Consider the following 16,771-nt stretch of genomic DNA (forward strand, 5'->3'; position numbering starts at 1 on the left):
TATGTAGAGCAACATGTTTTTTTTTTTTTTTTTTTTCAGATCCTCAGAGAGTTCTTTGCCATGAGGTGCCATGTTGAACTTCCAGTGACCAGTATGAGAGAGTGAGAGCGATAACACCAAATTTAACACACCTGCTCCCCATTCACACCTGAGACCTTATAACACTAACGAGTCACATGACACCAGGGAGGGAAAATGGCTAATTGGGCCCAATTTGGACATTGTCCCTTAGGGGTGTACTGACTTTTGTTGCCAGCGGTTTAGACATTAATGGCTGTGTGTTGAGTTATTTTGAGGGGACAGTAAATTTACACTGTTATACAAGCTGTACACTCACTACTTTACATTGTAGCAAAGTGTCATTTCTTCAGTGTTGTCACATGAAAAGATAGAAATAAAATATTTACAGAAATGTGAGGGGTGTACTTACTTTTCTGAGATACTGTATAATTTTATATATATATATACACACACACACACTGCATATGTGTATATTCTGTAATATTTACATTTTTGGTAATCTCAGTCATTGAATCCAGGCTCTGCACGCAGAGATATCATGCGCTGCATTGATGCATTCACACTACCTATCAGCAGGAATGAGTCCTTACATGTAAAGAGCACCGGTCATTTCAGATCCATCATGGCAGCGCCTATTAGCGGGCATCCACTCACCTGCTCCCGCCACGTCCCTCACCTTGGTGTGTCACTGCCGCATCACCAGCTGTCCCATTAAAGTGAATAGGAATGTCGGTGAGTGAATGGCGGGTCAGAGGAGGATCCGCTGGGGACAGAGATGACCGTTGCTCTTTAAAAATGATAATTAAATCCAAGCGTTTTTAGTAGTGATAAATGCGATCCATGCTGCATCTCAGTAAGGTAAAAGGGTCAGCTATGACCCCTCGGAGAGCGCTCGCTGCGCAAACAGACGCAAAGGCTCGGCGCAGCGTTCAGAAAAGCTCTTGTGGACTTTGGCTGCATCACAAGAGGGAAACGTTCCAACTGGAGAGCCATCAAACCACAGGAAAGATGGAGAACGCATGGCGATGGGGAATGTATACCGGATCCTCCAATCACAGTCCATCCAAATCTCACAGCAAACAATGGCGTAAGAGCGCTGACATTTAATAGCACACAAGTCACCTTTCCACCTACAAACCGATGCGGGGGGTTATATATTCCCCACACCCGCCTCGTACACCGAGGGGGGGGCACCTGCTGAACAACCATTTACAGACATGGTGCCGCTTACCACTGATGCCATTTTAGAAGGCTATAAATAAATATGGGCTCCGTTCACAAGGCGATATTCTTATCTTATAAAGGAATGTCCGCAAATTGCACTGCAAGGAATCGGATGCAATTTGAAGAGGAATGCGGTGCATGCGGTTTCCTGCACCGCTCCTGAAATCACTATAAGCTGCCAGTGCGTGAGGAGAGGAGAGCCGATAACCGGCAAATCCACACAGGGGACATCTACACTGATAATCAGGGCACTGCCCATCAGTGCAGCCCCAAAAGTTCCCACCAGTGCTGCCTGTCAGTTCCGCTCCATCAGTGCCACTCCATCAGTGCAGCCCCATCAGTGACGCTTCGTCAGCGCAGCCCCGTCAGTGACGCTTCGTCAGCGCAGCCCCGTCAGTGACGCTTCATCAGCGCAGCCCCGTCAGTGACGCTTCATCAGCGCAGCCCCGTCAGTGACGCTTCATCAGTGACCTTCGTCAGTGCAGCCCCGTCAGTGCAGCCCCGTCAGTGACCTTCGTCAGTGCGGCCTCGTCAGTGCACCCCCATCAGTGCAGCCCCGTCAGTGACCTTCGTCAGTGCAGCCCCGTCAGTGCAGCCCCGTCAGTGCAGCCCCGTCAGTGCAGCCCCGTCAGTGCAGTCCCGTCAGTGACGCTTCGTTAGTGCAGAATTCGTTTTTCCAGAATTGTCACTCTTTTTTTGTTTTTAACGCAAAAAATAAATACCACAGAGGTGATCAAATGCCACCAAAAGAAATCTCTATTTGTGGGTAAAAAAGGACATCAATTTTTTTGGCTACAGTATTCGCACGACCGCGCAATTGTCAGTTAGATTAACGCAGTGCCGTATCGCAAAAAATGGCCTGGTCATTAAGGGGGTAAATACCACCAAAAGAAAGCTCTATCTGTCTAAAAAAAAAATTATAAAATTATTATCCTACAGCGCTGCATGACCGCGTAATTGTCATTCAAAGAGTGAGAGCGCTGAAAGCTGAGAATTTTCACTGGGCAGGAAGGGGGTGAAAGTGCCTGGTAAGCAAGTGGTTAAAGTGCGACAAAAATGCAAAAAAAAAAATAAAAAACCTCAGGAAGGGGGTGAATACTTTGTCACAGCGCTGTATATATATATGACTACAATCAGACTTTTCCCCGGTTCCCTGCGAGGATTGCAGCGGCTTTGTTTGCGGATAATTAATGCGATATCTCCAGCAACCGGCCAGGTAAACGTTAGGAAACCCGATCGCTGTGTACTTTACCTGTCAGACGGCCAATTAACATTCCACAGACACTGAAATTCCAGACAGATACCTCCAGCCAAACATTAATTAGCTGAGAAGCTTTATGAACGCCGGCCAAATTAAATACCAGATGGCGGCCAAGAGAAAACCGCCATGGCGGCGGGGACTGGTACGAGCGTCCACCGCTAGCCAGGCAGTACAAGGGACCCGATCCATTGTTACCTGTATAGAAGTAGGTTTTACAGAGTCCCCCACAGTGCAGAGTATTTCAGGAGAGGAGAGTTACAGAGGAGGGAGCAGAGTCCCCCACAGTGCAGAGTATTTCAGGAGAGGAGAGTTATAGAGGAAGGAGCAGAGTCCTCCAGCAGTGCAGAGTATTTCAGGAGAGGAGAGTTACAGAGGAGGGAGCAGAGTCCTCCAGCAGTGCAGAGTATTTCAGGAGAGGAGAGTTATAGAGGAAGGAGCAGAGTCCTCCAGCAGTGCAGAGTATTTCAGGAGAGGAGAGTTATAGAGGAAGGAGCAGAGTCCTCCAGCAGTGCAGAGTATTTCAGGAGAGGAGAGTTATAGAGGAAGGAGCAGAGTCCTCCAGCAGTGCAGAGTATTTCAGGAGAGGAGAGTTAAGCTGGCCATTGATGGATCAAATCTTGGCCAGGTCACCAGGGACTTCAGCACTTCTTGAAGCCTGCTAACAGCTAGCTTAACCACCTCAATACCGGCCCTTTCACCCCCTTACTTTCCAGGCCAATGTTCAGCTTTCAGCGCTCTCACACTTTGAATGACAATTGCACGGTCATGCTACACTGTACCCATATTAAATTTTTATCATTTTTTCCATGCAAATAGAACTTTCTTTTGGTGGTATTTAATCACCTCTGGGATTTTATTTTATTTTTTGCTAAATAAACAATAAATAAAAGACCACAATTTATTTTAAAACAGGTTTTTCTTTGTTTCTGTTACAACATTTTGCAAATAAATAATTTTCCTTCATAAAGTGCGGCCAAAATGTATTCTGCTCCATTTCTTTGGTGAAAATAACCCAATCAGTGTATATAATTATTCAGGAAAGTCATAGAGTGCACAAACTATGAGATAAATATCTGAGAATTAATCAATCCTAATGTACTGACGGCCGATCTCATTTCTGAAGGCCTGAAAATGTCAGAATAGTACAAATACTCTCCCCCCCCCCCCCCCCCCAAATCACCCCTTTTGGAAAGCAGTCCGAGGTATTTAATAAGAGGCATGGCAGAGTTGTATTATGGTAATAAATTCTCTCCTCAATAGAACTCCAGATTTTGAGGATTGTCCTGATAAAGGCAGCAGAAATTTGACTTCAGTATATCAGAGTTGCTGGATTGGATTTATGGATGAAGAAAGATAACTCATATGGAGGAGGACAAAAATAGAGCAAACAAAACCCTGGACGTCTTTTTGGCGACACGCGTCCTGCGATTCCGCCCGCGATTTAGAATGCCCAGGTGTGAATGGAGCCAAAAGCATCGACAAAAAAAACTGCAAGCTGATTGGTTTCTAGGCACAGCTGCACCAGATTCTGTGTGCTCCAGTTTTAGTATATTAACCACTTAAGCCCCAGAAGATTTTACCCCCTTCCTGACGAGGGGGTATTTTGCGATTCGGCACTGCGTGACTTTAACAGACAATTGCGCGGTCGTGCAAAGCTGTACCCAAATTAAATTGATGTCCTTTTTTTCCCATAAACAGAGCTTTCTTTTGGTGGTATTTGATCATCTGTGCGATTTTTACTTTTTGCGCTATAAACAAAAAAAAGAGCAACAATATTGCAAAAAAAAACAATATTTTTCATATTTTTTTTATATGAAATTCCCCAAAAAAATGTAAAAATCTAAATTTTTTAACATTTCAGGCCAATTTGTTCTCCGCTACATATGTTTGGTAAAAAAAAAAAAAAAAAAAAATCACAATAAGCGTATTTTGATTGGTTTGCGCAAAAGTTATTGCGTTTACTAACTAAGGGAAAGATTTCTGTCATTTTTGTTGTTTTTTTTTTTTTAACGAGTAATGGCGGCGATCTGCGATTTTTTTTTTTGCGGAACTGCGACATTGCGGTGGACAGATCGGACCCTTGACTGACATTTTTGACACTTTTGGGGGGTACCAGTGACATTACTACAGTAATCGGTGCTAAAAATATGCACTGTCACTGTACTAATGACACTGGCAGGGAAAGGGGTTAACTTTATTGGAGAAGGAGGGGTTAAGTGTGTCCCTAGGGGCGTGTTTCTTACTGTGCAGGGATGTGGCTTTTCATGTAACAGCACAGATCAATGATCCTACATAGCAGGGCCGTATGATCTCTGCTGTTACACAGGGGAGAATGACAAACGGCTTTGTTTACATTAGCCGCCTGCCTTTCCCCCTCTGTAACCAACAATCGCAAGTGACCGGCAGACATCGGGTCCGCCGGTCACACGCGCGGGGATCCCAGTGAGGGGGCGGGAGAGCGCCTCCGGCGGTGCGTGCTCACCCCCTATTGGCTCACAGGCTAGTGACGTACCGATACGTCACTTTGCCTGCACGGGGCTGACTGCCGCAGTATATGTACTTGCAGCGGTCGGCAAGCTGTTTACCCAATTATGCAATTAAAAGCTCCTATCTGTTCACAAAAGTTTTTTTGTTTTTTGAGTATGCTTCCTATTTTTTTATTTATTTTTTAAATTCATTCTTTATTTTCCCCACAAAAACAAAAGATCCTTAAATTCACAAAACAGTTAAAAGACAACCGACTAGAAGCCTGGGTTCACACTGGGGTGACTTCAAAGTCACCTGACTCTGAAGCCCACCCCGTGCAGCACAACTTCAGCGGGCCTTGCATACGACTTCTCTAATAGAAGTCGCCCCCAAAGTAGTGCAGAAACCTTTCTCTAAGTCGGGGCGACTTGAGTTGCTCCAATTAGAACGGTTCCATTGCACTGAATGGAGCGCGACTTGTCAGGCGGCTAAGTTGTCTGACAAGTTGTCCCAGTGTGAACCGGGACTTAGGGTTGCACCGATATTGGTGAGGATACGAAGCATTTGCATGAGTATCAGTACATGTGTAAATGCTCCAATACCTGAAACCGATACTTTCAGGCTCGGTTCTTTCAGCTGTCAGCAGGATTCCCCACTGACAGCTGAAACGTAAAAAAAAAAAAAAAAAAAAAAAAAAGCAGTCGGCATTTACCAGTTGTTAACCACTTCTGAATTTCCCTCCTTAATGGCCAGGCAAATTTTTGCGATACGGCACTGCGTTACTTTAATGGACAATTGCGCGGTTGTGCGACACTGTACCCAAATAAAATTTACGTCCTTTTTTTTTTCCCCCACACACAGAGCTTTCTTTCGGTGGTATTTATTCACCTCTGCGATTTTAATTTTTTTGCGCAATAAACAAAAATAAAAAGAGTGACGATTCTGAAAAAAATATATATATTTTTTTTTTTACTTTCTGCTATATAACATCCCCAATAAAAAAATATAAATATATATATATACACACACACACACAAATCAATTTTATTTTCATCATTTTAGGTCAAGTTGTATTCTGCTACATATTTATGGTAAAATCAAAAAATCCCAAAGGATGTATATTGATTGGTTATCGTGTCTACAAACTAGGGGAAAGATTTAGGTCAGTTTTATTTTTTCTTACTAGTAATGGCGGTGATCTGCGATTTTTAGTGGGACTGCAATATTGCGGCGAACAGATTCGACACCTAACTGACATTTGACACGTTTGGGGGGGACCAGTGACATTACTACAGTAATCAGTGCTAAAAATATGTGCCGTTACTGTACTAATGACACTGGCAGGGAAGGGGTTAACACCAGGGGTGATCAAGGGGTTAAGTGTCCCTAGGGAGTGTTTTCTAACTGTGTGGGGGGATGGGCTCGCTGGATTAACAGAGATCCATGTTCTTAAATAAGAGGATCCCTGTGTTCATTACTGACAGAACAGCAGTCTGCCGTGTTTACAATGGCAGACCGCCATTCTGTCTCCATGGGGAGCCATCGTGGGTGCCTGGCGGACATTGCGGCCGCCGGACCCGCTGATTAAATCCCCCTATGGCCAATCAGCGTGTGCCCGCCCGCACTAGCTGCCCCGCGAAACAAAGTGCAGGTACATAGTTTTGCGGGACAGAGTCAACCTGCTGCAATATATGTAGGCCGGCTGGTGGGCAAGTGGTTAAGGAAAGGGGGCACCTCAACAACTAACGACTCAATCAGCTGACAGCGGGATTCCCCTTTGACAGCTAAAGTGTAAACAAAGTCCCAGCAATTTCAGCTGTCAAAAAAAAAAAAGCCGGACAATGTTTATTAACAACATTGCTAAGCCAGTTAGCCCTGGTTCACACTTATGCGATGCGGGAAGGCTGCGAATTCGCAGCCTGTTCCCGCATCGCAAACGCACCCCTGGCAGTTCACACTGCCATATGCGATACGCTGGGGGTGTCAATGAAATCTTAACGACACCCCCAGTTTGATCACATATCGCAGTGCGATCTGACAGTATGCACAGGATCAGATCGCACAAGTGTGAACCACTATGCGATCCGATCCTGATGCGGCTGCAAAAAAGGGTCCTGTGCGTCTTTTGTGCGGGTGCAGTGCGAATTTCAGCCATACAAAGTGTATGGCTGATTCGCATCCGCACATCCGATCGCATGTAATGAAGGAGCAGTGCGCTCCGACATTACATGCGATCGCCGCACTCGCAAGAGTGTGAACCGGCCCTAAAACAGAAAGAAAAAAAGAAACATTGTTAACTTTGTATCTTTCTGTTTATTCATCTTCAGATCAAAGGGATGAACTTCCATCTTGCAAATGAAGTCAGTTTAAAGTGATATTTAAAAAAAAATACATAAAAAAGAGATTTTTAAAAACAAACATATTATATATCCCTCCTCTGTGCAGTTGGTTTTGCACAGAACAGCCCAGTTGCTCCTCTTCTCAGGTCCCTCTTCCTGCTCCTGGCCCCTCCCTCCTGTCGAGAGCCCCCACAGCAAGCAGCTTGCTATGGGGGCAGCTGAGCTGCAGCTCCGTGTGTCCATTCAGACACGGAGCTGTGGTTCAGTCCCGCCCCCTCTTTCTCCTTAATGGCTAACTGACTTTGATTGACAGCCACAGGAGCCAATGGCTATGTCTTTGCCAAGGGACTCGTGGACATCGCTGGACAGAGATGGGACTAAGGTAAGTATTAGGGGGCTAGGGAGGCTGCTATAATAAACAGAAGGCTTTTTATCTTAATGCATAGAATGCACCTTCCGCCTTTACAACTCCTTTAAAAGCAACCTGTCAAGTAAAATAAAATGTATTATTTTTTTTTAATGAAAATGTTCCTCTTTAGAACCCCTTATTAACCCCTTAACTTACTCTAATCAGCCCCAATTAACTCCTTATTCTCCGTCTTCATGTTATTATTATTTTCCTGTTGATTTTTCTTTTCGTTAATCTCTATTTTATAAACTGTTAATAATTAAAACATGTTTTTGTTTGCTTTTGTTCATTAATATTTTTACACCTTTAACTTATATTACACGTTTCACATTTTAAAAAAAAAGTGCACAATTAAAAAAAATAAATACATTTATTACGGAAGAAAAAAATAAATAAATACATTTATTACGGAAGAAAAAAATAAATAAATACATTTATTTCATTTTTAAATACATTTTCAATGGTTTGTACCATTGCTGACAGCTGAAATGTAAACAAAACAGTTTCCGGCAGGTATTTGTATCGGCGAGTACTAAAGCAAAAAGTGTCGATAATGATTATTTAGGAAAATGGGGGTCGGTGCATCCCTACCTACTGACATTACAGCAACAAATAGCCGGATACAAAAGTTCCACTTAATTGCTTTCCAACCGCCCGCCGCAGTTATACTATATATTGGGACATGGACACAATTCTAATCTTTTTGGCTCTATACACCACATTGGATTTGAAATGAAACAAACAAGATGTGCTTTAACTGCAGACTTTCAGCTTTAATTTGAGGGTATTTACATCCAAATCAGGAGAACGGTGTAGGAATTACAGCAGTTTGTATATGTGCCTCCCACTTTTTAAGGGACCAAAAGTAATGGGACAATTGGCTGCTCAGCTGTTCCATGGCCAGGTGTGTGTTATTCCCTCATTATCCCATTTACAAGGAGCAGATAAAAGGTCCAGAGTTCATTTCAAGTGTGCTATTTGCATTTGGAATCTGTTGCTGTCAACTCTCAATATGAGATCCAAAGAGCTGTCACTATCAGTGAAGCAAGCCATCATTAGGCTGAAAAAACAAAACAAACCCATCAGAGAGATAGCAAAAATATTAGGTGTGACCAAATCAACTGTTTGGAACATCCTTAAAAAGAAAGAACGCACCGGTGAGCTCAGCAACACCAAAAGACCCGGAAGACCACGGAAAACAACTGTGGTGGATGACCGAAGAATTCTTTCCCTGGTGAAGAAAACGCCCTACACAACAGTAGGCCAGATCAAGATCGCTCTCCAGGAGGTAGGTGTATGTGTGTCAGATCAGGAACACTCTCCAGGAGGTAGGTGTATGTGTGCCAGATCAAGATCACTCTCCAGGAGGTAGGTGTATGTGTGCCAGATCAGGAACACTCTCCAGGAGGTAGGTGTATGTGTGTCAAAGTCAACAATCAAGAGAAGACTTCACCAGAGTGAATACAGAGGGTTCACCACAAGATGTAAACCATTGGTGAGCCTCAAAAACAGGAAGGCCAGATTAGAGTTTGCCAAACAACATCTAAAAAAGCCTTCACAGTTCTGGAACAACATCCTATGGACAGATGAGACCAAGATCAACTTGTACCAGAGTGATGGGAAGAGAAGAGTATGGAGAAGGAAAGGAACTGCTCATGATCCAAAGCATACCACCTCATCAGTGAAGCATGGTGGTGGTAGTGTCATGGCGTGGGCATGTATGGCTGCCAATGGAACTGGTTCTCTTGTATTTATTGATGATGTGACTGCTGACAAAAGCAGCAGGATGAATTCTGAAGTGTTTCGGGAATATTATCTGCTCATATTCAGCCAAATGTTTCAGAACTCATTGGACGGCGCTTCACAGTGCAGATGGACAATGACCCGAAGCATACTGCGAAAGCAACCAAAGAGTTTTTTAAGGGAAAGAAGTGGAATGTTATGCAATGGCCAAGTCAATCACCTGACCTGAATCCGATTGAGCATGCATTTCACTTGCTGAAGACGAAAACTGAAGGGAAAATGCCCCAAGAACAAGCAGGAACTGAAGACAGTTGCAGTAGAGGCCTGGCAGAGCATCACCAGGGATGAAACCCAGCGTCTGGTGATGTCTATGCCTTCCAGACTTCAGGCTGTAATTGACTGCAAAGGATTTGCAACCAAGTAATAAAAAGTGAAAGTTTAACAATTATGATTAACAATCATAAATCAATTGTTGATTGTGAATTACCCCCCCCCTCCCCGAGAAGCACGGGGAGCCGCCCAACACCCCCCCCCGCAGAATACAATGATCACTGCTGGCGGGACTGTAAATGTTAAATTAGGAGCCTAAGTGGCGGCTCAGATCTGTGATCCTCTCTTTACAAACCTAACTAAATAGATTAACGTTTAACCTCGCACGCCATCATTCCCTGCGGTCAAAGTTGTGCATGATTTGGGATGATCACAGAAGCGCGCTGATATGTTAAGCTGGCCCCGCCCCTCTCGACAAATATACAGAGCAGAACAAATAATAGAAAGTCCCCACAGAAAACCGCCATTATTTCTAATCACAGCTGAAGTTCAAACAGGATTATTTACCCGGGAATGAAATCTGAGGATCAAAGGCGATCACCGCCCGACTACAGCCAACACTGCGTCAGAGACATCGTCATCGCATACCACCGCGCCAGAGACATCTCCATTGCATACCACCGCGCCAGAGACATCGCCATCGCATACCACCGCGCCAGAGACATCGCCATCATATACCACCGCGCCAGAGACATCGCCATCATATACCACCGCACCAGAGACATCTCCATCGCATACCACCGCTCCAGAGACATCGCCATCTTATACCACCGCGCCAGAGACATCGCCATCATATACCACGGCGCCAGAGACATCGCCATCATATACCACCGCGCCAGAGACATCTCCATCGCATACCACCGCGCCAGAGACATCGCCATCATATACCACCGCACCAGAGACATCGCCATCATATACCACCGCGCCAGAGACATCGCCATCATATACCACCATGCCAGAGACATCTCCATCGCATACCACCGCGCCAGAGACATCGCCATCTTATACCACCGCGCCAGAGACATCGCCATCATATACCACCACGCCAGAGACATCGCCATCGCAAACCACCGCGCCAGAGACATCTCCATCGCATACCACCGCGCCAGAGACATCGCCATTGCATACCACCGCGCCAGAGACATCGCCATCGCAAACCACTGCGCCAGAGACATCGCCATTGCATACCACCGCGCCAGAGACATCGCCATCGCAAACCACTGCGCCAGAGACATCGCCATCGCATACCACCGCGCCAGAGACATCGCCATCGCATACCACCGCGCCAGAGATATCGCCATCATATACCACCACACTGTACTGACAGAGGAGGCGTCACATTCTATGAGAGGGCGCAAAACCAGACCTAACACTTACTAATAGTGTGTGACTGTTAGGGAGGGGACATTAGAGTGTAAGCTCCTCTGGTACAGAGACTGATGTGACTGTGGGGGAGGGGACATTAGAGTGTAAGCTCCTCTGGTACAGAAACTGATGTGACTGTGGGGGGGGAGGGGACATTAGAGTGTAAGCTCCTCTGCTACAGATACTGATGTGACTGTGGGGAAGGGGACATTAGAGTGTAAGCTCCTCTGGTTCAGAGACTGATATGACTGTGGGTGAGGAGACATTAGAGTGTAAGCTCCTCTGGAACAGAGACTGATGTGACTGTGGGTGAGGAGACATTAGAGTGTAAGCTCCTCTGGTACAGAGACTGATGTGACTGTGGGGGAGGGGACATTAGAGTGTAAGCTCCTCTGGTACAGAGACTGATGTGATTGGCTCAGTGATCTCTGTACAGCATATATATCAATGTATAATAATAGAGATGTTACATTGTATAATGGGGGGCGGGCCGGGAAGTCAGGTTGTTACATTGTATCCTCTGAGGAGGTCACGTGGTCCTCAGGGCTGCAGAGTGGGGACCGGGGTCACGTGGTGCGGCTCTCTGCCTCCCTCTATGGGTTGCCATGACAACCACAGAACGCACACATCGCCCCTCCTCCCGGCACTCTCCCCGCTTACCGTCCGCCAGTCCCGGGTGGTCTCAGTCGGGTGTCCCGGTTCCCAGATCGGCTTTCCCCTTCCCCCCCGAAGTTTCGAACAGTTCTTACCGGAGAGACTCCGGTGCGGCGTCTCTCCTCCTCCAATCCCCGACCACCAAGGAGGGCCCGGCTCCTCCCACCGCCCAATCACAGAACTGCTAGGCGGTCTCTGGCGGAGACTGACTGCGCAGAGGTCCAATCCCGGCGTGAGGGGCGGGGCTGTGCAGTGCACAGAGTGACAGTGAGGAGTTCTCAGAGATAGAACTCTAATGATGCCCCCGGTGTTCTCCTCCATTCCATAGGATGGCGCTATAATGTTTTATTTCATTGAGGAAATCAAAACACAGATGTGATATTAATGCGAAACACGACCAATGGCAAAAAAATGGGAGGGATTTCGCTAAAGCGCTGTGGGTGTGGTTTACAAAAAGTAGCAACCGGGTATTTTTTTAGTGCAAATTTTTATTCTGTCCCGTAAAATAATGAAAAATGGGAAATTTGGGTTTCTGGTACAAAAGCGCAAAGGCGTTACGCAAACGAAAATTTTTATTTCTTATTATTTAACGGGACAGAATCGAAAATTTGGGTTTCTGGTACAAAGCGCGCTCAAGCGCCACAAAAATGTAATTGATCCCCAAAAATTAAATAAACTTGTGAAGGCAGCGTTCACACCTTCGCGTTTCCTGGACGCACGACACAATGCTTTGTCGTGCTTTTCGCAAATACGTGTCACGCTTACAGCGCCATCAGTTGTTATTGGAACCTCAAACTCAGTTAGGCCGCCGCACGTTTTGTCGCACAACAAACATGTTATAAATGCTCCAATGCACGCAAAGCTAGGCGCAAAAAAATAGCTCAGGAGCTTCTTTGGCGCATTTGTGAAGGATAGGGCAGCCCTACGTATGACGCATGAAAAACGCGTGAAAAAAACGTGGGCGGGAATGTTCTGTGTGACGGGTGAATCCGGATAGACACCGTATACTATATACTGTATATATATATATATATTACAGCGCATCTGGAAAGACACTGTATACTATATACTGTATATATATATATTACAGGGCATCCGGAAAAACACTGTATACTATATACTGTATATATATATTACAGGGCATCCGGAAAAACACTGTATACTATATACTGTATATATATATATATATATATATATATATATATATTACAGCGCATCCGGAAAGACACCATATACTATATACTGTATATATATATATATATATATATATATATATATATATATTACAGCGCATCCGGAAAGACACCATATACTATATACTGTGTGTGTATATATATATATATATTACAGCGCATCCGGAAAAACACTGTATACTATATACTGTATATATATATATATATATATATATATATATATATATATATATATATATATATATATTACAGCGCATCTGGAAAGACACCGTATACTATATACTGTATATATATATATTACAGGGCATCCGGAAATACGCCATATTCTATATACTGTATATATATATATATATTACAGCGCAGTATTTACAGCGCTTCACTTTTTCCACATTTTGTTATGTTACGGCCTTATTCCAAAATGGATTAAATTCATTATTTTCCTCAAAATTCTACAAACAATCCCCCATAATGACGTTTGTTTGAAATCTTTGCAGTTTTATTCAAAATAAATAAATAAATAAATCCCATATACATAAGTATTCACACCCTTTGCCACAACACTCAAAACTCAAAAACAGCTCAAGTGCATCCTGCTTCCCCTGATCATCCTTGAGATGTTTCTACAACTTGATTGGAGTCCACCTGTGGTAAATTTAGTTGATTGGCCATGATTTGGAAAGGCACACACCTGTCTATATAAGATCCCACAGGTAACAGTGCATGTCAGAGCACAAACCAAGCCATGAAGTCCAAGGAATTGTCTGTAGACCTCGGAGACAGGATTATATGAAGGCACAGATCGGGGGAAGGGTACAGAAACATTTCTGCAGCATTGATGCTCCCAATGAGCACAGTGGCCTCCATCATCTGTAAATGGGAGAAGTTTGGAACCACCAGGACTCTTCCTAGAGCGGGCCGCCCGGCCAAACTGAGCGATCGGGGGAGGGGGGCCTTAGTCAGGGAGGTGACCAAGAACCCGATGGTCACTCTGACAGAGCTCCAGCATTTCTCTGTGGAGAGAGGAGAACCTTCCAGAAGAACAACCATCTCTGCAGCACTCCACCAATCAGGCCTGTATGGGTGTGGCCAGACAGAAGCCACTCCTCAGTAAAAGTCACATGACAGCCCGCCTGGAGTTTCCCAAAAGGCACCCGAAGGACTCTCAGACCATGAGAAACAAAATTCTCTGGTGTGATGAAACAAAAATTGAACTCTTTGGCCTGAATGGCAAGCGTCAACCAGGCACCACTCATCACCTGGCCAATACCATCCCTACAGTGAAGCATGGTGGTGGAAGGAGCAATACATGGGCAACGAATGGGCCATAGTGATAATAAAATGGCAACAAATAGAAATCCTTGCAATACAGGGGCTAATCTGACAATAAATGAGCAACAAATGAGAAACCTTGACAGTAAATGAGAAATTCTGACAATACATGGGCAATAAATGTAAAATCCTGACATTAAATGGGCAACTAACGGGAATTATGGACAAAATATAAGACAACAAAAGGGAAATTCGTACAAATGGGCAATAGTGAAAATACAATAGTAACAAATGGAAATCCCTGATAATACATGGGGAACATATAGGACATTCTGGCAAAACAGGGGCAAAAAAATGGGAAATTCTGACAATGCATGGGCAAAAAATGGGAAATTCTGACAATGCTTGGGCAACAAATGGGAAATTCTGATAAAACATGGGCAACAAATGGGACATTCTAACAATAGATGGGCAACAAATGAAAAGTTCTGACAAAACATGGGCAACAAATAGGGAATTCTATCAAAACATGGGCAATAAAAGGGAAATTCTGACAATGCATGGCCAACAAATGGGAAATTCCGACAAAACATGGGCAACAAAAGGGAAATTCTGACAATACATGGGCAACAAATGGGAAATCCTGACAATGCATGGGCAACAAATGGGGAATTCTGACAATGCATGGGCAACAAATGGGGAATTCTGACAAAACATAGGCAACAGATGGGAAATTCTGACAATGCATGGGCAAAAAAAATGGGAAATTCTGACAATGCATGGGAAGCAAATGGAAAATTATGACAAAACATGGGCAAAAAATGGGACATTCTGACAATACATGGGCAACAAATGAAAAGTTCTGACAAAACATGGGCAACAAATAGGGAATTCTATCAAAACATGGGCAATAAAAGGGAAATTCTGACAATGCATGGCCAACAAATGGGAAATTCCGACAAAACATGGGCAACAAAAGGGAAATTCTGACAATACATGGGCAACAAATGGGAAATCCTGACAATGCATGGGCAACAAATGGGGAATTCTGACAATGCATGGGCAACAAATGGGGAATTCTGACAAAACATAGGCAACAGATGGGAAATTCTGACAATGCATGGGCAAAAAAAATGGGAAATTCTGACAATGCATGGGAAGCAAATGGAAAATTATGACAAAACATGGGCAAAAAATGGGACATTCTGACAATACATGGTCAACAAAGGGGACATTCTGACAATAGATGGGCAACAATTGGGAAATTCTGACAATACATGGCCAACAAATGGGAAATTCTGACAATACATGGCCAACAAATGAGAAATTCTTACAAAACATGGGAAATTCTGACAGGGGCTTATCTGACAATAAATGAGCAACAAATGAGAAACCTTGACAGTAAATGAGAAATTCTGACAATACATGAGCAATAAATGTAAAATCCTGACATTAAATGGGCAACTAACGGGAATAATGGACAAAATATAAGACAACAAAAGGGAAATCCGTACAAATGGGCAATAGTGAAAATACAATAGTAACAAATGGAAATCCCTGATAATACATGGGGAACATATAGGACATTCTGACAAAACATGGGCAACAAATAGGGAATTCTATCAAAACATGGGCAACAAATGGGAAATTCTGACAATACATGGCCAACAAATAGGAAAATTCTAAAAATAGATGGGCAACGAATGGGAATTCTGACAAATCATGGGCAACAAATGGTAATTTCAGACAATACATGGGCAACAAATCGGGAAATTCTGACAATAGATGGGCAACGAATGGGAATTCTGACAAAACATTGGCAACTAATAGGGAATTCTGACAAAACATGGGCAACAAATGGGAAATTCTGATAGGTGACAAATATGAAATTCAAACAATACATGGGCCACAAATGAGCAAGTTCAGCAGGAATTGATCAGAATTCAAGCCGTCTATAGCCAGTTTAATGGGACAATATTATGAATTATTTAATAATTAAATTATTACTATTATTAATATTCGTATATAAGACAAACTACACACACCACACTCCAGGTATGATCATAAAATATCAATATTTTTTATTTATTTTTTTATTAGAGACATTGTAATATACAGTACATCTCTCTCTCTCTCTCTCTCCTCCCTCTCTCTCTTTCTTTCTCCCTCTTTCCTACTCTCTCTATCTATCTGTCTGTCTCCCTCTTTCTCTCTCTCTCTCTCTCTCTTTAGGGTAGAGTATAGAGCTTAGTTTGCAATATAGTGATAAGTTGTATTATACATTGCAGTGCTGCCATCCAGTGGCTGATTCAGGCCCTTGCCATACATCACTATTATTTCAAATTTTTATATCTATATATCTATATATCTATATATCTCTATATATATATATATATATATATATATATATATATATATATATATATATATAAATGTATATTATTGTTTCTATATCATTTATATTATTATTATTTCTGTTTTATTTATGTTATTACTA

The 16,771-nt window shown here is 43.4% G+C and overlaps 1 protein-coding gene across 1 annotated transcript in view; it reads right to left on the reverse strand.

Annotated features, from left to right (window-relative positions):
* STK33 (serine/threonine kinase 33) overlaps window positions 1–11,829 on the reverse strand; it is a gene marked incomplete at its 3' end in the record, with an annotated part of 92,544 nt that extends 80,715 nt beyond the window's left edge. The window contains exon 1 of the mRNA XM_082270455.1: window positions 11,819–11,829. The remainder of the gene's footprint in view (window positions 1–11,818) is intronic.
* Window positions 11,830–16,771: the final 4,942 nt, after the last annotated feature.

The sequence above is a fragment of the Pelophylax lessonae genome, assembly GCF_965119305.1.
Source record: "Pelophylax lessonae genome assembly, chromosome: 10".
Classification (NCBI taxonomy): domain Eukaryota; kingdom Metazoa; phylum Chordata; class Amphibia; order Anura; family Ranidae; genus Pelophylax; species Pelophylax lessonae.